At 41.6% G+C, this 23,508-nt stretch overlaps 1 long non-coding RNA gene across 1 annotated transcript in view; it reads right to left on the reverse strand.

Moving 5' to 3' along the window:
• LOC141425813 (uncharacterized) overlaps positions 1 to 23,508 on the reverse strand; it is a 100,960-nt gene that overhangs the window by 34,002 nt on the left and 43,450 nt on the right. The window contains exon 2 of the long non-coding RNA XR_012450947.1: positions 14,717 to 14,858. This is a non-coding gene — a long non-coding RNA (uncharacterized lncRNA). The remainder of the gene's footprint in view (positions 1 to 14,716; positions 14,859 to 23,508) is intronic.

A 23,508-nucleotide genomic window follows, 5' to 3' on the forward strand; every position in this document is an offset into this window, starting at 1 on the left:
ATAAGGGAAAGAAAGAATTCCATGCTTCACTTGAAACAGTAAAATGTCAGATACCATTGGGAGGCTGAAGCAGATAGATCAGGAGTTCACAGTCATCCTAGGACTACGTAGCAAGACCCTATCTCTAAAAACAAAACAAAAAAATGGTCAATACACAATTTACACACACATACACACACACAGATCTTATCACAGTTACTCATAATATTTAATTTAATGACTAGAGTAACCATAAAAGGCTATACAAAGAGAGACACTCAAATAAACAATAAATAAATGAAAACAAAATTATAAAAGAAATGACTAAGTAATGCATAGGCAGATGGGGAAAAGACAACATAATTCAGAAAGAAAACAAAACAAACAAAAAACAAAAACTTAAATGGCAGTTATAAGCTCTACCATGTCAATAATTGCAATAAATGTAAATGATCTAAAACACCAATGGAAAAAAACAGATGGGTAGGCGAGGCATAGTAGCACACACCTGTAATCTCAGCTACTCAGGAGGCAGAGATGAGAAAGAACACTGTTCAAAGCCAGCACAGGCAAAAAAGTTAGTGAGAGCCCATGTCAACAAATAAGCCAGGCATGGCGGTACATGCCTACAGACCCAGCTACATTGAGGCATAGATAGGAGGACCTCAGTCCAAAGCCAGCCCCAGACAAAAACAAGAGACCCTAGCCACAAAATAATTAAAGCAAAAAAGGACTGGATATGTGACTCAGGTGATAGAGCTGCCTAGCAAGCACAAAGCCCTGAGTTCAAATCCCAGTACTGCCCAAAAAAATGGCAGAGTGCATTAAAAAATTTTTCCAACCATATGCTGTCTACAAAAAACTAATTTCAAACATAATTCTATAGATAGATTAAAAGTAAGTGGATAAGCCAGGCATGGTGGTACAAACCTGTAATCCTAGCATTCCGGAAGCTGAGGCAAGAGGATTAGGATTTCAAGGTAAGTCTGTGCTACATAGTGAGTTCAAACCCAGCCTGAATGTAGAGGGAGACCCTGTCTCAAAAAAAAGAAAAACAAAATAAAGTAAGCAGATGGGAAAATATATATCATGCAAACATTAACCAAAAGAAAGCAGGAGTAGTTATACTCAACTCATATAACGTACACTTCAGAGCAAGGAAGTTACCAGAGATAGAGAAAAACATGCAATGACAAAAGGGTCAGTTCACCAAGAATAAATATCTGTCCTAAACGTGTATGCAACACAAACAGAGCTGCAAAACAAGTGAAGCAAAAACTGATAAAACTCTAAAAAGAAACAGAAAAACCCATGATTACAGGTGTAGACTCCAATACCTTCTTTCTCAACAACTGATACAACTGGAGAGAAATTTAGATAGAAACAAGGTGGGAAATTCAGCATATGGTATACATCTATAATTCTAGCACTTGGGAGGCTGAGGCAGGATGATCACAAGTTCAAGGCCAGCCTGAGTTGAGTAGTGAGTTTGAAGCTAGTCTGGGTATATAGTGAGATTCTGTCTCAAAAAAACAGAAAGAAAAAAAACTGGCCATGGTGGTTCATGACTAATCCCAGCTCTCAGGAGGCTGAGGCAGGAAGATTTCAAGTTTGAGGCCAACCTGGGCTACACAGCAAAATCATCAAAAAACAAGACAGGAAAAAGAGGCAGGAAGAAAGAAAAAAGAAGTAAAGAAAATCAGCAAAAAATAAATATAAAAGAACTAAATAATTCTATCAACCAACAGGAAAGGAGAGGGCATTGGTGGGGAGTGAATGAAGACGATAGACTACATGTCTCACACACACATACATACACACACACGCACATACATACATAAACATGCATACATAATCCACACACACACACACACATATATGAAGATAACATAATAAGACCCACCAAATACTGCTTGAAAAAGGGAAGGGGGAAAAAGAGGGGCTACGGGGCTAAGGGAATATAATAGAGGGGATGAACTTGTTCAAAATACCCTGTACACACCTATGGAATCATCACAAGGAAACTTCATTGTACTATCAATGTATACTAAAAATAGTTTTAAAAAAAAGCTGGTTCTATTTAAAAATCAATTAACAAACCTCTAGCAAGATGGAGAAAGGGAAAAAGGGAGAAGGCACACAGTACCACTATCAGGAATAAAATGGAACACGACTATAGATTCTGCAGACATCAAAAAGATAAGAAATTCCAGGTGTGGCTGCGATCCCAGCACTTGGGACCCTGAGCAGGAAGATCATGAGTTCAAGATCAGCCCAGGCTACAGAGCGAGTTCCAGGTTAGCCTGCACTACATAGCAAGACCCTATCTTAATAATTAATAACAATAATAAATATTATAAATAACTCTACACACATAAGTTTCACAACTTATGTTTCACAAAGGACCAATACTTCAAAAAGCACAAACTACCACAATTCATCCAATATGAAGTTAATAATTTGAATATTCTCATAACTTTTAAGGAAATTGTGGGGGGAGCGATGTGGCCCAAGTGCCTTCCTAGCAAACACGAGATCTGGAGTTCAAACTGCTGAAAAACAAAGAGAGAGAGAGAGAGAGAGAGAGAGAGAAATTGAAGTCCTAATTTTATTTTACTTTTATTTATTTATTTTTATTATATTATTGTTGTACTGAGAGTACATTGTGACATTCACAAAAGTGCTTAGTCACATTCACTACCTCCATCATTCTCCATTATCTCCCCTCCCCCATTCCTGGAACAGTTTCAACAGGTCTCATTTTTCCATCTTCATACATGAGTACATAGGATTCCACCATATTCACCCTCCTACACCCTTCCTTCATATCCTCCTCCCTCGCACTGGTACCAACCTTCAGACAGGACCTGTTTTACCTTCCTGTCCTTCATTTTTGAAAACAGTCATTTCTGTTTGTTTAAGATAGCTACACAGAGAGTTTCGTTATGACATTTCCATGTTAATATGTATTATATCCAAATTGGTTCATTCCCTCCATTTTTCTCCTTTCTACATCAGTCCCTTTGTTATGGTGATTTCAACAGGTTTAAATAGTCTATATTCATTCTTGTAGTGAGAGTACGGCAACCATATCACTTTCTTAACCTCCTTCTTTCCCCTCCCTCTCTGGTGTGTGACCTCCCCTCAGCATGAACTGGTTTCATTCTTGTCCTTCATTGTTCAGGTGTCTATTCGTTGTTCAGTGGAATTTTTGCCTTGGTGTTTGAACTCATAGTTTTAAAACACAAAAAAAGAAAACTCTGAGAGGAGATGGTTTCTCTGGTGAGTTCTGCCAGGCATTTAAAGAATCACCAGATCTGCACAATCTCTTCAAGAAAACAGAAGAGGACACATGGGCTCTTTATTAGGCTAACTCTGGCTCTTTGCTCCACCACAGCTGTCCTTCTCTTTTGGGACATCAAGGCACTGTCTACACCTGGGGGATCCTAACCAGGCTACTGCCCGTGTCCAGGATTTTTCCCAATCCTGTCTGCTGTCACCAGACTTGTTCCCCTCGCCCCCTCAGAGCTCAGCTTACACAGCTCTCCATTACTTTCTCATTGGAGCCCAAAGTAGGCCAGGCTCCTGCTTGTATGCCTAGAGCTCCTTGTTTATTTATTTTGAGAGGAGGGGGGTTCTCACTATGTTGTCCAGTCTGGCCTCAAATTCCTGGGCTCCAGCAGTCCTTCTGCCTTAGCTGGGATTACAGGCACGTATCACCACCACCTCCCTGGCTTCCTGGTATATTTTCGCAATGACACTTACTGCAATTTTAGTTAATTATTTGCAGTGATGTATCTAAGGTCTGCCTCTCCCTATAGTCTAAGCTGTAAACTAGAAACTTTATTAGGATAGGAAACTGGACTGCCTTATTCACTCTGCATCTCGGGCTTGGAGCCCAGTGCCATGGATCTAGCCACCAGTAGACCCATAGTCACTGAGTGTATTAGTCAGCATTCTCCAGAGAAACAGAATCAATAGGATGTGGGGGTGTGTTTGACTTGATTCCCAAATCAAAATATATAACCTCAAACCAATAACCTAAGCAAACTGATTATGTATGTACATGTGCACAAATTCAAATATGCATACACTTCGGTTTGTTGTAGGGAATTGACTCACATGAGGCTGACAGCACTGCGATGTTTGGGGTGAAGCCACAAACCAGAGCTCCAGAAGCATCCATGGTGCAGCTCCAGTCCAAGGCTGAAGGCTTAAGATCCAGGAAAAGCCAATGTTAAGTCTGAAGGTAGAAAAAAGCTGATGTTCCAGTTCAAAGACAGGAGGAATCTCTGATGTTTGGAGGACGATTCAGTTTAGGCTATCAATGGATGGAATGAGGCCCGTGCACGCCAGGGAGGACAACCTGCTTTACTTATCTACTGATGTACATTAATTCCTTCTAAAAACATCCTCCGAGATCATGGGGTGCCATGCACCCCATGGCACCCAGTTAAGATGACACATAAAATTAACCAGCATGCTGAATTAATAAATGTAGAAAATAAGATTTGTCACTGATGCAGGCATAGTCAAAAAATAGAACAAGATTTGTAGCCAGGCATGGTGGCAGGGGATATACCCCTGTAATCCCAGCACTCAGGAGGCTAAGACAGGAGCATTGTGAGTTTAAGGGCAGCCCAAACTACTCATCAAGTTTGAGGACAGCTTGGGCACTACAGCAAAACTCTGTCTCAAAAAGGGGAAAAAAAAAAAAAAAGGAAAAGAAATAAAAAAGATTTGCTTATGGGGTCAGTCTATTGACAATCATAGCCTATGGTCAAAGTTTACTTTCACTTTTCAACTGAAAAGTATACAGGAGCTAAATTCATCAGTAAATTTGTAGTCATAGTGAGGTTTTGAACTTGAACCATATATAATAATTAATGACCATCTTGATGTTCTCTCAATCTTCTTAGCCTCATCCACCAACCTGGTCCCAGACTTACTGGACCCATGCTAGACCTGGCCATACTGCTAGGTCTTAATCTCCAGAGGAAAAAAAAAATAATGATGTAAATGCAGGTGAAGGATGAACAAATTTGGGATCTAATACATACATATAAGGAACTGCCATAATGAAATCCTTGTGTAGCGATCTTAAACAAACAGAAATATATGTCTTTTTTCAAAAACAGAGGACAGGAAGATAAAACAGTTTCAGCCTGGGGGTGGAGGGGTTGGCATCAGTGGGAGGGGAGGCTATAAGGAAAGGGTGGAGGAGAGTGAACATGGTGGAATGATTACGTACTCAAGAATGCAAATGAAAAAATGAAGCCTGTTGAAGCTGTTCCAAGAACAGGGAGAGGAGGGACAAAGGAGAACGATGGAGGGGGTGAACTTGACTAAGATATATTGCAAGCACTTTTGTAACTGTCACAAAATACCCCAATACAATAATATGATAATAAAAATTTTTAGAAAAAGTAATGAATGGAACCTCCTGATAAAAGATAAGATAAAATGAAAAAAGACCCAGAAAAGATTGATTGATTAAATAAATAAATTCAGGTGAAGCCCAAAGAGAGTATAGAGAGTAAACCCATTTACATAAAGGTCCTCGATTTCCTTTAGATATGATGTGAATAATATTCTTGTACCCAATCTACAGGCTCTTCTGGTCCATCCAACACTTTTCTTCCAGACACTTATGGCATCACTCGCACAAGGTCGCAGATATTCCTCAAAAGTTATGTGCAAATGAGATGCTTGTAGAACAAATAATTCCTTCCCACTGTCATTCTGATTTCATAGTGCTTTTATCATGGATTCTGATCTCTCTCTCGGCAACTATTGTCACTTAGGAAGTGAAGAATAGCACCTATTTTCTGCCTTCACTAGAGAGGGAGAAGAATGGCTTTCTCCCTGCAAGCCCAAAGCTCAGAAGCCTGCAATCACCTCTGCTGGTGGCTTCCAGCTTTGACTGGGTATGCTCTACACTGCTTTGTGCTCCACAGTGGCCGTGCTCATCTGCTAGAGCTGCCTGCCATAACAAAATCTCACAGGCTGGGTGGTTAAGCAACAGAAATTTATTTCTCACAGGTCTAGAGGCTGAAGGTCTAAGATCAAAGTGTCAGCAGGACTGGTTTCTTCTGAGGTCTCTATCCTTGGCTTTTCCCTGTATCTCCAGGCGGTCTTTCCTCTGTTCCTAGCTCTGTTGAATTTCTCTTTATAAGGTCATACTGCATTAGGGCCCACTCATAGTTTTTCCTTAAGGGTTTCTTTAAAGACCTAGCTCTGAACATAGTCATGTTCTGAGGTAATGGGGTCAGAGTTTCAATCTATAAATGGGGGGGAGGGGCAGGCACAATTCAGTCCATAACACTGACCAGTAGGGGCTGGATAAAGGAGAATAGTGGAGGGGGTGAATTCAAGTATGATATATTTGAAATATTGTAAGAACTCTCTTAAATGTTACAATGTACCCCCACCTGGCACAACAATTAAAAAGAAAAAAAAAACATATTTGAAGCCAGGTGTGGTGGGCCATGTCTATAATTCCAGCTTTCGGGAGACTAATTCAGGAGGATTGCAAGTTAGAGGCCAGCCCAGACTACGCAATGAGACCCTGCCTCAAAAACAAATGAATTAAATAAGTAAATATCACAACATGTTTGAATATCTTTCTGCATAAGAAGGTAGAAGGTAACGGGAAAGAGCATTTTATCATTCCTAAGAATCTGCCGGTGGAATTACTCAATAGAGTTAGTTTCTTGGGGATATCTCACCCCTTCCCCTCCTCTGAGATCATAATGCAGTAATTCCCAAACTTGAGGGCACCCAGAATCACCTGAGCTCTGGTTAAAGGCCCATAGACAGTCCCATCCCCAGAATTTCTAACCCATGAGCCCTAGGGTGGCCTGAGAATTTGCATGCCTAACCAGGGGGCTGTGGACCACACTTGGGGCTGCAGTGAAATCATGGATGACATAATCTTCTCTTTAATTTTGTTACAATCTTCCCTTTTAATCTTGTGGAGTGTACATGGATGGCTTTGTCCCTCTGTGCCTCACAGCACACCAAGAGACTAAGCCAGGCAGGCGACACGGGAACGTGGGGATACAATCATTGTCCTTAGAGAGGAGGCAAGGTTCAGAGTTAAGAATTGGGTGAAGGATTTTTCTGTCCTCAGGTCAGAGAGCCCTTGCTCCCTCCAGGAACCCACAGCCATCAGTCCCAGAGAGGAAACAGAATGACAGATAACGGGTTTTCTCCATCTGCAAAAAGCACCCTTGTTTTTTGTAATGAAGAGAGCCGTTCCCTGCTAATTGTCCCCTGTTTTCCAGGCACTACTGTGCTTCTCTTGTGTTGTGTAAATTAATTCACTCAACCATACTAAGAAGGTTTGACAGATGTGGAAACTCAGGTTCAGGCGGACTAAGAAATATATCCAAGGTCCCTGGAACCCTGGAACCCTGGAAACAAACCCTGGAACCCTGGAAACAAACCCTGGAACCCTGGAAACAAACCCAGTTGAATCTGGTTCTGGAGCCATGAGTTTAGGCAGTAGCCTCAAAGAAGGGGAATAATTGTCTTGCAAACTACTGTTGTCCTGTGGATTGGGTAACCTGGGTCAAGATCTGAGCTGAAATCTGGCATAGTGGTGCATGTCTGTAATCCCAGCACTTGGGAGGAGGATTCCAAGTTCAAGACCAGCGTAGGTTACATGGGGAGACCTTATCTCAAAAAAAAAAAGTACTGCATCACAACTCTGAAATATCTTGTACTTGCTTTACCAAAGCTGTTTTTAGTGATGTTAATCTAGAATACTTCCTTTCCAGATCATGATTGAGAAACTAATTAAAAAATGATGCCAGGTACCAGAACACGAAGACGAGAGAGAGTGAGAAAGAAAGGGAAAAAGAAAGAAAGGAAGAGGGAGAGAGAGAGATGGAGGAAGGGAAAGAGAAGAAAGGGGGGGGGGAAGAAAGAGATGAAGGAGGGAAAGAGAGAGAAAGGGAAAAAGAAAGGAAGGGGAGAGAAAGGGAGAGGAAGAGAGAGAAGGAGAAAGATGGAGGAAAGGAAAGGAAGAGAGAGATAGGGAAAGGGAAAGAAAGAGAAGAGGTGGAAAAAAGGAAGACAGAGAGATGAAGGGAGGGAAAGAGAGAGAGAAAGGGAAAAAGAAAAAGAGAGAGAGAGAGATGAAAGGGAGAGTGGATAGCTAACCCATTGTCAGAGCCAGCCTGTGGAGGAAGGCAGCTGGGCCTTCCAGATAAGCAATGGATGTGAGCCAGGGAGGCACCAAGGGCCAGAAACTTACTTGTCACACCCAAAGCCAACCAGGTGGATAAGTTTGGCTCCAATTTCAGTGAATCAAATTTTCCTTGCTTCTGGATCGTATTTGGTATTACCCCCCTCCTTGCATTAGGTGTAATGCAAGCCATTTTCCTTTACCAATTACTCCCAGGCTCTGCAAAGTTTCTGTGAGAAGCTTTGAGGACCACACATAAATTCCAACTGTAAAGTTTCTTTTCACTTGTTCCTTCATTCTCAACAAGGCACACTCAAGAGCTTCCAGTAGAAAACTGGGTAACCTCAGCCTTCATGGGTGGCCTCCCAGGTAAACATTTATTTGATTCCCATGACATCTTTTTAGGTCACGTACCAACTTTAGATTCTAAGAGGCTGTGCTTCATGTGCTTACAGCATTCTAATCTCGGAACTCCTGATGGCCACATCCCAGGGCAAGCTTCATTGGCATGGATAAAGAGAGCATCCCTTGGCATGATGAGGGGTTAATTTAGGAAGAGGAAACATGCCAGTGCCTCTTCTAAGCCCAGGGGTGTGCAAGTAATGGGTATCTACTGTTCCACTGTCTGTTCCCCACGGTTATTAGCATTATCCTGTCAAGAAGAACAAGAAAGGGGTTACACTGCCTCTGCACAGCAGAACCAAGATGGAACCTGGGGCTCCTTCGCCATGACAACCGTGCTCTTTCCTCTACTTAGCCTAAAAAGAAGCTGTTTCACCAGACACTGGCACGTAACTCCAAGCCCTACCATCCTCCTCTTCCCTGGCACTAACCCAGTTTCAATGCATTCCACAGCCACTTCTGGACAGAGAAGGAAAGCCCAGTTCCTCAGACTTTCAATACCTGGGGTCACTCAACTCCTTCCGGGTCACTAAGTATTGAGAATTTATGTCACAGCTCCGGGCCCCACGGTCTACATGGAGGGGAGAAGAGAGGAGGAGTCAGGCTTTCAGGCAACCCACAGCACAGAACAGGTTCTGGAGGCAGACATAGGAGTCACAGGCGAATGGAGAGCTCTGATGGGTAAACCATTGGAGAGGCATCAACTCTGTGCCCAGAAAAGCCATTAACTGTGGTAGCAGGGCTTCTCTGTCAGCTTCTCCCAGGAAGTCACACTCTTTCCAGGTCTTTGCCCTTAAGGTGAATGTTTCACAGGAGGAGCAAAGCATTTGCTGACCTCACGGGAGAGATAGCCAGGTGGGGCCTTTCCCAGGGGGGTTTGTAGCCACTTCTGAACTCTCCAATGTGTTGATTCAATACGACAACATACTATTTCATATTTTTCTTATATACTGGAAATTGAGAATACATGATCAAAATAAGAAATCAGCTGTTAATTGCAATGCGTAAGATATCAAAACAGGACTCCTAAGTTCAATTTTCACCTTGGATTCTTTTGGCTGTGTGTCCTTGAGTGGCTTATCTAAACTCTCTGAGCTGCAATGAACTTATCCACAAAATTCACCATCACAGAAGGTCGGCAAAGTTCTGCCTGGTGGAGCTATCCCAAAGATTAAATCTGTTAATGTACATAATATTATTGGAACAGTGACAACACGTTGTTGGAATTCAATAACTGTTATGGAAATCTACAAATGATCCTTAATTTATGAAGGCTTTCCTCTAATAAGACCATCCTAAGGTAAAAATATTGTAAGTAAAAAACATACTTAAAAGGCTGAGGCAGGATGAGTGGGAGTTTGAGACCAGCCTAGGCTATATAGCAGACCCGACCTCAAGAAAATAAAATTGCACTTAGTACACCTAACCTATTGAATTCCTAGCTTAGCAACACTGTACACTGTAGAGCATTGGCTGTTTCCTCCTCGTGATCAAGTGGGTAACAAAGCCAAGTCTCTCTGAGAACCAAACCACTTATCACTAGCCTGGGAAGTGATCCAAATTCAAAATTCAAAGCACGGCTTCTAATGAATGTTATTAATTTTTTTGCAATTGTAATGTCCAAATATCATTAAGCAGAACCATCCCAAGCAGGCAACCATCTGTATAAATGTATCTGCACACAAATGAAATGTGTTCAGAAAATCCTCATAGTAACAGAAAAAAGATAAGATGAATAGAAGTCTTCTGTACACTGTAGCTGCAACTCTTAGCCCATTTCCCATGAAACATGATATGTGTTTTCCATGCCTAAAAACTGGTAATAAGGTACTGTTGGCTTAAGCATCAAGTCACCTGAAGGGTAGTTCCTGAAGGGTAGGTTGTGAAATAATAGTTGTTTGTTTGATGGTACTGAAGTTTGAACTCAGAACCTTATGCTTGCTAAGCAGGTGTTCTACCACTTGAGCTACTCCCCAGCCAAAATAACAATTGAAATCAAGGACCTGAGTGATGGAGCAGTAGGTTTGGAAAATGAAGATGTGTTTCTCTTGCTTCTTCTTCCTTTGCTCCTAATTCAAGTTTGACCCAAACAAATCTGTTTCTCCCAAGTTCATGCTTCCTTCTTGTGAACCAGTCAATGTGGTGGGTGTTGGCCATTAGGAGAGGGATCAAGCCAGATCTCTGACCTCAAGGAGCTCCCCACCTGACAACTGGCAACACAGTATACAGTTTTACCCTGCCTCCATTAGTCTAGACACCCTGGGAACAGATGCAAACCTAGAGGGGAAGGTCAAAATTGAGGATCAGGTAAAAACATCCTCATACCTTCAGGATCCTGTATATATCTACCTCCCTTTTATTGTTTAAGTACTTTGAACAAATTAGCTCATGTTAATATGAAGTCTATGAGAAAATACTAATTACTAAGTACAATATAAAATGTTAGCCACACAATGTGGTGAAAATATTAAGGCATGATATGCTCAAGTTAAAAGACAAAGGATTGGAATTCAGACACACCATCTCATCCAAGCTCAAAAACATGAAGAAAAGAAAAAAAAAAAAAAGAAAGAAAACAGCTGGGAGTATAGCTCAGTGGTAGAGCACTTGCCTATCATGGGCAAGGCCCTGGATTCCATTCCCAGCACTGCAAAAACATGCAATTCAAAAAAAGTCATCTTTCACAAAAATATTTCATCTCATTCCATTTTCTTTTGTTTTTGTCATTTTTAATATATTTTATTTTAATAGGCACACAATAATTACATATATGTGTAAGGTTCAGTGATATTTCTAATACATGCATAAATGTAATCAGAGTAATTTGCATTTATCATTGCTTTCTTTTTTTGGTGGCACCGGGGTTTGAACTCAGGGTTTTGAGCTTGCAAAGTAGGAACTCTACTACTTAGGCCATACCACCAGTCCATTTTGCTCTGGTAATTTGGAAATGGGGTCTCATAAACTATTTGCCTGGACTGGCCTTGCACCACAATCCTCCTGGTCTCAGTCTCTCAAATTACTAAGATTAGGCACCCAGCTCTGGTAGTTATTTTGAAACAATGGATGGTTAATTGGTGTCAACCATAGTTACTGTACTTTGCTTTTGTTTATTTATTTATTTATAGACAGGGTTTTGCTACATAGTCCAGGCTGGCCTCAAACTGGTAATCCTGTTCAGCCTCCTGAGTGATGGGATTATAGGCATGTCACACCATGCCCCTACTGTAGCTCCCTACTCTGCTACAGAACATCAGAAGTTAATCTTCCTGTTCAACTGCACCCTTGTTTCCATCAAACACCCCCTGCCCCACCCTATCATTCCACTTCTAAAGTACTGCATGGAAGCCATGAAAACAAGGACAGTAAAAGGCGTAATCATTGTATTAATAACAGAATTTGTTAAATATCCACTCTGTCTAGAATTGCATGTGTTTAATACTATTTGTGCATCACCTAGAGTTTAGGAACAGAATCTAGTCTCACATTGATTTGCTATCTCAGGTCTACATTTGTTATGGGATGTTGGGAAAGTCTCTTAACCTCCCCATGCCTCAGTTTCTTCATCTGTAAAATGGGAATTGCAAAAGTATCTTCTTCATAGGGTTATGGGTTATAGGTTAGGCTCAGAAAAATGCCTAGCTCTTAGCAAGAGCAGTAGAAAGATTTGCTATTACTATTAAAATCTCACAACAACCTCCTCAGAACCTGTTTTTGACATATCAAGAACAAGGAGCTGGGGATGTGACTCAGGTCGCAGAGTACCTGCCTAGCAAGCAAGGCCCTAAGTTCAAACCCCAGTACTACCAAAAAAAAAAAGAAAGAAAATAGAATCAGAGGTTTTGACCTAAACTCATCCCAGGTGATCCACCAAGAACCCAGCTAGGATAAGGGTTTAAACTCAAGTATGGAAGATTCCAGAGCCTGAGCTCTGAATGAGCTATGATGCCCTTCACCCCAACTGTGGCTGAGGAAAACAAAAGGACTCAGAGCCTAGGCATGCTCACTTGCAACCCTCTGTCCCTGACCTTTGCCCACTGGAATAACCAATCCCAAGGCAGCCTGGGGTGAAGGGGCGGGGCCTCTGGGTTGGGATAGCAACGAAATGGGTCAAACAGACTGACCTGGGGTTGGGGCAGGATGGTTTATCTCTAAGGAATCAATGTTGAAGTCTACTCCAGTCAAACACCAGAGCTGCCAGCTTTCCAAACAAACAGCCCTGGTCACCCGGATTCAAAGGGCACTGCCCGGCTGGCCTGCCTCAGCATGCACTGCTGGCCAGAACCCCAGCGCGACAAAAGGCCCAGAAACGTCTCCTTCAGGCCCAAGGAAAGAATGCCAGCAACCCAGGCCTTTCCTGGAAGACTTCCTTAGGGAATAATTGATCAGTGAAACTGGATCGCCCCTAACATCTTTCATCGTTCTTTGCCATTTGTGTCCCACCCCAGAAAAGCAAGCCAAGTTGTTAAGTTTGTCACTACCAGCACATGGGTCCAGTGATGGCCTTTCAGTCATGTCCATCCCCGTGACAAGGGCTGTTCATTTAGAAAGCTGGGAGTTGAGGTTTTTGACTAGAGCAGACTTTGGCATTGATTCCTCAGAAAAGCTAGCCACAATCTGAACTCCGAGCACCATCTTCAAAACACCCTTGGAGTCCAGCCAATTACCAAGGTAGACGAGACACCCACAGAGGATCAATTAGAATATATGCACCTGTGCAAGAGAAAGACACTGGTAAATGTCCTAGGGGTACAACTATTGATTTCGTGATACATTGTTCAATAAGATGACTTCAAACCCCAACAAAAGTCATGAGGTGTTGTTTGATCTTGCCATTAAATATTGTATCTGATATTTGGGGGGAAAAAAGCATGTTGATTTTACAATTTTATATGCATCAATAAGTGCCTTACTGTAACTTTTTTGTTTATTTTAGTTTTTTTGAGACAGGGTCTTGCTATCTAGTCCAAGCTGGCCTGGAACTTACTGTGTAGTCCAGGCTGGCCTCAAACTCACAATCCTCTTACCTGTAACCCCAGCACTGAGGTTACAGGCATGCACCACCACACAAGGTTTGTTTGTTTGTTTTTAACTTTAATAATAAATGAACTTTGGCTTTAAAAAAAAGAAGATGAAGAAGAAGGTATACCTTTCTATTTGCAAGGAAGGCCAGGCAAACAGAAATAACAGCTTTGAGTCATTCTTTCATTAACCCCTGCAAGAATGCATAGTAGACAAACTGTGGATTTAGGCCCACACAGAAGGACCTGGATTCATATCGTAGCTCCATGGTTGTAAGTGACCTTGGGTAGGTTTCATGAGCTATGTTCTTTTTTCTGCATAATGAAGATAACAACATCCAGTTCTGAGAGCTGTTCTGAGATGACAAAGTTGAACTTGACAAGTGACTTATGGTCCAGTCTTGACTCAAAAATGTTGCTTTTCTTTTTTCTGTACTCTACCTCCTCTTAGCCATCTTCCTCCAATGTAGAGTTAGTTGCTTGCTCTCCACCCACACCTGGCCTTCACAGTACCCACACTGATCCATTCTGAGTTTAGAGAGTGGCCGCCCATGGCAAGCACCTGGCAAACATCTGTTCATCTGGATGTGGTGTATAGCTCTTGAGCTTTGGGATAGTTCCTGATGACAGGAACTCAGTCATCCCAGTTCACACAAGTACCTGGTACATAGCCTACCCTCAGTGACATGGTTGTGTCACCACTCCATGTTGCCCCAACCATTTTGCAAAGTATTTGTCTTTAGCAACCAAGCAGATAACACAAATCAGCTATAATAAGACAACTGTGGTAAGGTCTGTGACAAATTAGAGTGTCCATCTATCTATAAGTTGTTCCCATTCAACTAAGCAAAACACACTATCCATAGGATCTGCCTCACTGACCATAAATTTGCCACCATTAACAAAGCCTCACAGCTTTGTTTGATTCACAGGACTTCTTACATTATCTCGTTTGAAACTGCAGCAAATCTCTGAACAAAGCACTCCTGAGTTCATTTTACTGCATCCAACAGAGAAGAATCTAAGGCTTAAATACAGTGATATGTCCACATTAACCATAGCTAGTTAGTAGATTTGAATTCAGGTCTTCTATCATCAATCCAGGACTCCTGATTCTCCTTACCCCACATACTGTGCTGTGTTTTTCATCTCCATAGCTTTTCTGGGACACACCTAAAGGTCCAGCGAGTGGCACACATCCATAGTTCTGACTATACAGGAGGCTGAGGCAGAAGAATCTCTTGACTGAGCTCAAGATCTTGTCTCTAAACAAAACAAAGGAAAAAAGATTAAACCTGTCTCAGGTTTACACTCTGATGACTGCCACAGGACAGAGTCCACCTACAGCACACTGGAGCACACGGACAGAGGTCCTTGGCGACGCCTTGGTGCCTTCTTTGCAACCCAAAGCACATGTTTACAAGTCACTGGCAAGGGTGGTGAGGCAGAGAGGTGCAGCACAGCCTGCTGAGGAAAAACTCTGCACTCCAACAGCAATAAGGAAGCAGACTCTCTGTATCAATGCAAAGAATATCTAAAGGAGCTTGAGTTTATTGAAAGAGCAAGAAAAACAAGATAGAATCTTAGCAACTAAAGCAAGCATGCATATGATTTTGGTAGGCCAGTGTCATGAAGTCAAAATTAAGTGTGAGCTGCATATATAACTGTAAATTTCCTAAGTATTCACATTAAAACAGGAAAAAGAAATTAATTTGAGTAATACATTGTGTTTAACCTAAGACATGCAAGGTATTTTTTCAACATGTGATCAATTAGAAAATATACCAATGAGCTTTTTTACATTTTTTCATACTAAGTCTCTGAAATCCAGTGTGCATTTTACACTCACAGCACATCTCAACTACAGAGTCACATTTTGAGTGCTCAGTAGCCACGTTAGGGTTGCCATCTTGGACAACACAGATATAGGCCAAAGAAACTTCTCAAGGTCGCTATTTCTTGCACAGAAGTGGCTGATGTAGCCCTCATCGCCAAACCTGCTAGTCCAATTTCAAGACTTGTTCTTCAGGGCCAACTTCAATGTGTGCCACTATTCGGGGGCATCTGTGTCAGTGTCCAGCTAATGACTGCAAAGTCAATCAGAGGCCACAGTGTTTGGCTCTGTTTTGCCTTGCAAGAGTGCAGTCCTCAGCATGCATCCTTTCGAAAACCAAATATTCTGGTGCTGTCTTCAGGGCTGCCATGACTGGCAGAGATTAGGGTGACATTGTTTTTAAGTGCCTGAGTTCACTGAGCAAATTACACAGCATGAATGGTATGGTGAATAATGGTTATGTGTAAACACTAAAATTGCTACATTTGCATGTCCCTGAATAATGAGATTCTTATCTCCACTGTATGCAATGAGGTAGAAATTAATAGCATTATTAACTGTTTACACTGTAAGCACAAATTTTTATTGTTTCTCTCTCTCTGTCTCTCTCTCTCTCTGTCTCTCTCTCTCTCTCTTTTTCTCTCTCTCATTTCAAAGAAGCCACAAGCTGCCCTAACAGCCCTCCTAAATATGAGTTTTTCACAGCAAGAGATTTCCACACCTTCTCAATAAATCCTCTGATCATGTACGGGCCCCATGTAACCCCTTGGTTTCATGAGGAAGAACTTGCTGCTGAAGACACATGAGATTTGTCCAAGGTCATACAGATAGAAAAAGGGGTAGAAGACCCACTCTGACAAAACCCTTTCCTCTATCAATTCTTATCCTCTGGCTCCTGACTGAATCTGTGGGATAATGGAGACCTATCTTCCAGTCTAATTACATATTGTGTACACATTTTTCTGCTGAAAAGATGAAGAAACTGGCTGAAATTATAATTTGATTCCCCAAACACAAAGACCTTTTCACTTGACTGTAGAAACAAGCACTAACAAGACACTGAATCAACAAACATCAATCTTTGCAGCAATGAGTATGCATGGAGAGATAGTTACAGTGATGATGGGTTATAAAACAAGAAGGGAAAGCTATGATTAAGTGTCCCTGTGGCTCTCTCCTGGCAATGGAGCACTTACCCATCAGCCATGTGGCAGTGACAGTTTTGATATCAAGGGCAAGAGCAAGGTAAATTAATATCCAAAGAGACCCTTTAAAAAAATAGATCAATAGTGCAGCAAACCAAAAATGCATACCAGGGAATATTTCATAGAAATACTGTGGTACATTGGAGGGGGAAACTCTAATTAAATTCTAACACATCAGTGCTTTGGTAGTGGATTAAACAACCATGATAGCATGAAGGTTAACTGCCTATGCATAAAGAGGAGACTAAGTGAGGGGATCTGCTCTATACATGGTGGTGTCAGCTTAACATTTATGGGAGTTAAATGCATGCATGAGCATCTGTATTGCTGACTTCCATTAATAAATATGATGGTAAAATGACCCAGAGTGGAGCATTATTATTTATTATGAATTAAAATGAACTGTTTGTTCTTGCTATATCTTAAAAGTACTGACTACTTTAAAATAGCTAAAAAGAGTCCATTACCTCCTCACTCCATTAATACTCCAAGGTCTTGTCCTAGGAATGGAAGCTAAAGGAACTTCTGAAAAGCATGAAGCATGAGCTGTTGGGACATATTCAGGAGTGGGTGAAAAGACTATGAACTCCTGTAGGTCTCCAATTAGACTTGAGGCCTTCCCCTGAACCCACAGTCTACGTTAACTCTCCTTGGTGTAAGTTACCGCACTTGGACGTGCACTGTCTCATTTGTGATGTTCATTACACATAAGTACTTGGTACCTGTCTTCTCCATGAACATGCGAAGCTTCAGGAGGGCGGGTGCCCAGCTGCCTAACACAACCCACTCATTGTCTCAGATGCACCTTCCAAGCACCTGTTGGGAGTTAGTCACCATGCTGGATGTACAAGTTCCAACAGAGAGCAGAGCAATATTTCCATCACATAGTTCACCCAAACAGGGAAATGGACATAGAAACTAAACTGATCAGGTTATTTTAGATAGCAATGCAAACTCTACAAAAGTCAAAGACAGTGAGGTAGAGGGTAAATGGGCAGGAGAGTGGTCAGAGGTGGTTTCCCGGAGGAAATGAGGTGAAGGAGGCATGAATGTTGAGAAGTTTTGAGGGAGGGGCGCTCCAGACAACTGGAAAAGCAGTGGAAAGGCCTCAAGATGGCAAAAGTGACCATGGCTGGAAGTTAGTGAGTGAGGGGAGAAGGCTGGGGGCATGGCTCAAGTGATAGAGTACTTATGTCATGAATGACAGGAAGAGGAGGCCAAGAAGGTATAGTGGGGCTGGATCACATGTTTGACACACAGTAAACTCTCAGGAAACATCTGTTGGATGAATGAACGGATGGGCACATGTCACTGATAAGAGCAGGTGTCACATATGTTTACTGTCTTGTGCGAGAGTACAGGTGACTAGAATACAAAAGGAGAGGATGGAAACTTGAAACTTTAAGAGAACTACATCAGGAAATGAAGATTTTGTGCTCTCTGGGAACTGAGATATTCAAGGCAGTCTATAAAAAACCCAAAGATGCTGCAAAGGAATGTCGGGGAGAGAGAGCTAAATGCAGGCTGACATCATATAAGGCAGGTTCCAGAAGGCAGGATGTGAGCTAGGCCTTGAATCACGCACAGGAATGTATTAGATGGAACAAACAGGGAAACAAGTGCACTCTAGGAACATTGCTCTGGATCGTGTTAATCCAATGGAACAATTGCATGAATTCTGTGAATCCACTCTCTTCTGTTTACACAGGCAAGGGGGAGAGTCAGTCATGTACATGGAGCATAGAAATGGGTCAATATGACTGTACTTTGGGCTCCAACTGCCCCTTTGAAGTTCACAGGCTTTACCTTGAGTGGGGAATTACCTATCCTCACTATTTTGTAGTGAAATTGATGAGAACTGTGGATCGCTAAGGGACACTCTGATTCTCTCACTTTAGGGAAGCTTACTAGCTTGCTCTTCCTGTTTCATGGTTTCATTCCGTTTTAGCACTCTGTTAATTAAACCCTTTTGGAAACCGTCCAAGAGAATCCAACCTTCTATTATAAGGTTGTGCTGTGAGCTCTGAGTCACAGCACCACCACCCACTCCAGCAAGCCCAGCCAGAAACTGGGTGCCATCCGTCACTCATTACCTTTTCCTCTCCTTACCCACCCCGTCAACGAAGTCAGTCACCTCTAAGTTAATTAACTCACAAACCTGTCTCTTCTGCTCCTTGCTTACCACCATCGCCTTTTCCATCCCTTTATCATTTCTTGCCCACACCCCACTCTGTAATATACACCCTATCTCCAGTTCTTTTTTATTGTTGATGGTGGTGGTGTAGAGGTTTTTTGTTTTGTTTTGTTTTTCTGCATTGGGGTTTGAACTCGGGGCCTCACACTTCCTGGGCAAGTGCTCTACCACTTGAGCCACATCCCCAATCTAGCCAGTCCTTTTTTAAGCATTCAGTTTTACTCTCCATAACCTCTCCACTCATACAACACAGATACACATTTCATCATTTGCCTACTTCTCCATCCTCCTCTCCCTCCAGGCCTCCTGAATTCAGGCATCCTGTGTTCAAAAACAACCAGGTCATGTACAGGTCCCCCAAGCTCCATTTGTTGGAAGTCTCCCTCCATCCCTTTGTGTGTTCAGTTCCTCTGCCTAGAGCGCCTTTGCCCAGCCCTCTATGAATCCTTCTGATTTTATCTGGAAGACTCAGCTTAAATACAACTATTCTACAAAGCTTTCTCTTTTTTTTTTTAATTTTTATTTTATGCATATGTGCATACAATGTTTGGGTCATTTCTCCCCACTTCCCCCCGCCCCCTCCCTTACCCCCCCTTACCCCTGGCTACCCACCAGAAACTATTTTGCCCTTATCTCTAATTTTGTTGAAGAGAGAGTATAAGCAATAATAGGAAGGAACAAGGGTTTTTGTTAGTTGAGATAAGGATAGCCATACAGGGAGTTGACTCGCATTGCTTTCCTGTGCTTGTGTGTTACCTAACCTTTTCTCTAGTTCCTGGTCCCCTTCTCCTATTGGCCTCAGTTATAAAGCTTTCTCTTATCTCCACAAGGAAGACAGGGCTTTTTTTTCCCTTCTGCATATCCTGCAGTATCTCAAATAAAAATTCTATTTTAGCATTTAGCATTTACTACCTTGTTGTAATTAATGGTAGACACAACTTTACCTCCCATGGACTATGTACTAGCCAGTTGTACCTATTCTTAACACAGTATCCGTAAATAGTTGTCAAATCACAGTGACCTCACCTTATCTGTGGCTTCACTTTCTTTGTTTTCAGTTACTTGTAGTCAACTGAGATTTGAAAACATTAAATGAAAAATTCCAGAAATAAACAATTCATAAATTTTAAATAACTTGCATTATAGTACATCATTATAGTTTTTCTATTTTATTAGTTACTATTAATCTTACCATACCCAGTTTACAAATTAAACTTATTGTAGGTATGTTTGCATAGGAAAAAAACAAAGTACATGCCATGTAGGGTTTGGTACTATCTATAGTTTCAATACCCACAAAGCATCTTAGAATGTATCCCCTGCAGATAAAGGGGATGACTGTGTTGACTAAGTAAATTCATAAACTGTTTACATGTTCATGCATGTGTAGTCCCTAAAACAATCACCAAACCAGAGAACTGCTATTAGCTTTCCAGGAAGGAAGTCATTGGCCCAACTTCCTACTGACAGACCATAAATCTTGAGGTTCCTTTGGAACATCTGCCCCTTGTTTGACAAGGTACAAAGATGCCTGCTTCCTCAAGCTTTTCTTGGCAATGAATGGATGGCCATAGGATAATCTTATCTACACATGACTATTCCAGCTCTGTGGCCACTGACCAACAGGAAGTTCCCTGCAGCCGTCAGGACATGTACACCACTCCATGACTCACAAACATCCCAGACATTTGGCTCAAAGCACGTGTGGCATAATGACAAACAAAGACCACAATTCCAAGCTTGTGACATAAAAGCAATTAGAACAAATTCTTTAGCATTATTTTGAAGCCCAGGACTCAAGGTGTGAGAGGCAAGACATCCTCAACAGCCTAGACAATATAATTTCACTCTAGAACCACAGAGATGCTAGTACTTGATAGATGACTTTGCACTAAGGATTTTGGGAAGAGCTAAATTTTGCAAACACTCACCATGTTGCAGGTATTATTCCAGAGCATTTTTTGTGTATAATTTTATACTCATAACTTTATCCCCACCCCCCACCCCTACCCCATCCTCTTTCAGCCTCACCTCTGCGCTCCACAGCTGAACTCTGACGCCATGGAGCCCTATGTATGGCATTCCCTCCACCAGGACCCTGCTTCCTTCCCCACCTCCACCCAGCCAACACCTTTCATCTTTCAGGTCCCAGCCTTACCTTCGCACTTTCTGAGGAAGCTCGTGGACAATCTTGCTTGGGTAGCCGAGTGCCCTTCTGCCTGTATGCTCCTACAGTGCACTCTAGTTTTCTGTATTCTGGACCTATCACACTGTAGGGCAATCACTTTCTTTGTGTCTCTCTCCCAACTGTGGCCTCTGTGTGATCATAATAATTACCCATCACCTAGCACAATGTCTGACATATGTTAAGTGCTCAATGAATATCTGAAAGAAAGAGGAACTTTTAAATTGAATAAATGTTGTTTATCATTGCTCCTAGACTGGACATTTTAAAGAAAGTATCAAAAAAAACTTGAAGACTTCATCAAAAATTGATGCCTTTGGGACATCTCCTCCCACCTAGCAAATTAAAGGGGACCTTGGAATTCTCTAGCATGATAAAAGGCTCCAAGACCAAACACCAGTGCCCTCCAAAGCTGTCCTTCCTCATATTTCTAGCTCAGAACCCAAATGTCAGCTATCAGCTGGCACTAGGATGCTTTGGAACATGGTTACAGCTTCTTAAGCAAGACTCTTAATGCTGCTCGGACATGAACTTGATCCTGATGCACTTTTTTAAACAGGGTGCGGTCCAGCGTTGGACTTGAAACATGCTGTTTTTCATCTTATTTCCATCAGTAATTCTCCATGGCTGCTAAGCGATGCAAATGGGCTTTTCATGATTATTGAACAGCACTCTCTTAGTGCACTAAGGCATCCCCCATAAGGAGAATATGGAAGGAAACTTCCACTGAAAGTTGAAATCATTGCAAGAAATGTGCTTTGCGTTTTCTGAAAGGGAGAAGGTAGGAACTAGCCTGGCTGATGCCTGAGGTTTACAATTCTTAATCTTCTGTGACCCTGTGAGGTCCGAAAGGCAGTACACAAATGCACTAATGCCAAACACACGTTACGGGTTGAACTGTGTTCCCCCAAACTCATGTGTTGACGTTCTTACTCCACTACCTCAGAATATAGCTCTCTTTGAAGATATGACATTTAAAGAGGTGATCTAGTTAAAATGAGGCCATTATAGTGGGCCCTAATTCAATCTGACTGATGTCTCGGTAAGAAAAGATGAGGACACAGACTCAGTGCAATGACCATGTGAAGGCAGCCATCTGCAAGCCAAGGTGAAAAGTCCCAGAAGAAACCAAACCAGACTATACTTTGATCTTGGATTCCAGCTTTCAAAACCATGAGGAAATACTTCCTTCTCCTTCTCCTTTGTCTCTTTTTTTGTTTTTTGATTTTTTTTTCAATGCTGAAGATTGAACCCAGGGCCTCTCATATGCTTGGCAAATGCTCTACCACTGAGCTACATCCCCGGTCCAAGAGAGAATAAAATTCTATTCTTTAAGCCACCCAGCCAGAGGCACTGTGTGAGGGCAACCCCAGCAAACCAATGCAACAAGCAACTCACTAACGTCACAACAATACAAGATACCTGTCATTTTGAATGACAATATTTTGGTTGGGCATTTAGTACAAACATTTTAACTAAAATAGTACCAATATTTATTACTTTTTCTAAGAAACAATTATTTTGGGTATGTATGCCTTTAAGCCAATTTAATATTATAGCCATTTTCTATGAAGAACAACAAAAGAATCTCCAGGGATTTTTTTCCATTTTAAACTTTGCTCAGCTGAAGTCAGAAAACTGGTATATATGGATATGGATATGGATATGTGGATATGTATGGATATAGCATATTTTGTTCTTATTCATCAGTTGATGAGCATTTGGGTGATTTTCACTTTTGGCTATTATGAAAAATACTGCTATGAACTTTTGTGTATAACTTTTTGCAGAGGCATTGTTTTCGATTCTCTTAGGTCTACACATAGAAGTGAAATTATTATTAGTCATCTAGTAACTGTTCACCTTTGAAGATATGTCAGGTTTTGACACAATCAACTATACCATTTTAATACTCTCACTAGCCATCACCAAGGGTTTCACTCTTCGTTTTTATTATAGTTTACCATGGACAATTTTGGCCCTCTTAGTTTTGTTTAGTGTTTACTGATGCTACCACTATCTTCATTACAGATTTTATAAAAAATAGTGGTAGCTTTCATTCATTTCTTAGCAAATTCAAAGAACTTGGATATTCAAGGATATTTCTGTTCCTATAACTGCAGGGGTCAGAAAACTATAATCCATTGGCCAACCTAGTCAGCTGCCTGGTTTGTTTTAGTTGATATGTTTTTTTGGCAGTACTGGCGTTTAAACTCAGGGCCTTGTGCTTGCAGGCACTCTATTACTTGTACCACACCCCCACCCTGTTTTGCTTCAGATATTTTTCAAATAGGGTCTCCAGGTTTTTTGTGGTTGTTATTGTTTTTGTGAGGGCCAGCCTGAATAGTGATCTTCCAATTTATCCCTCCCCCATAGCTGGGATGACAAATGAGTGCCACCCACCTATCTTTATTGCTTGAGATAGGGTCTCACTAACTTTTTGCCCAGGCATCAAACCAACATCCTCTAGATCTCTACCTCTTGAGTAGCTGGGACT

The sequence above is a fragment of the Castor canadensis genome, chromosome 8, assembly GCF_047511655.1.
Source record: "Castor canadensis chromosome 8, mCasCan1.hap1v2, whole genome shotgun sequence".
NCBI classification, from domain to species: Eukaryota; Metazoa; Chordata; class Mammalia; order Rodentia; family Castoridae; genus Castor; species Castor canadensis.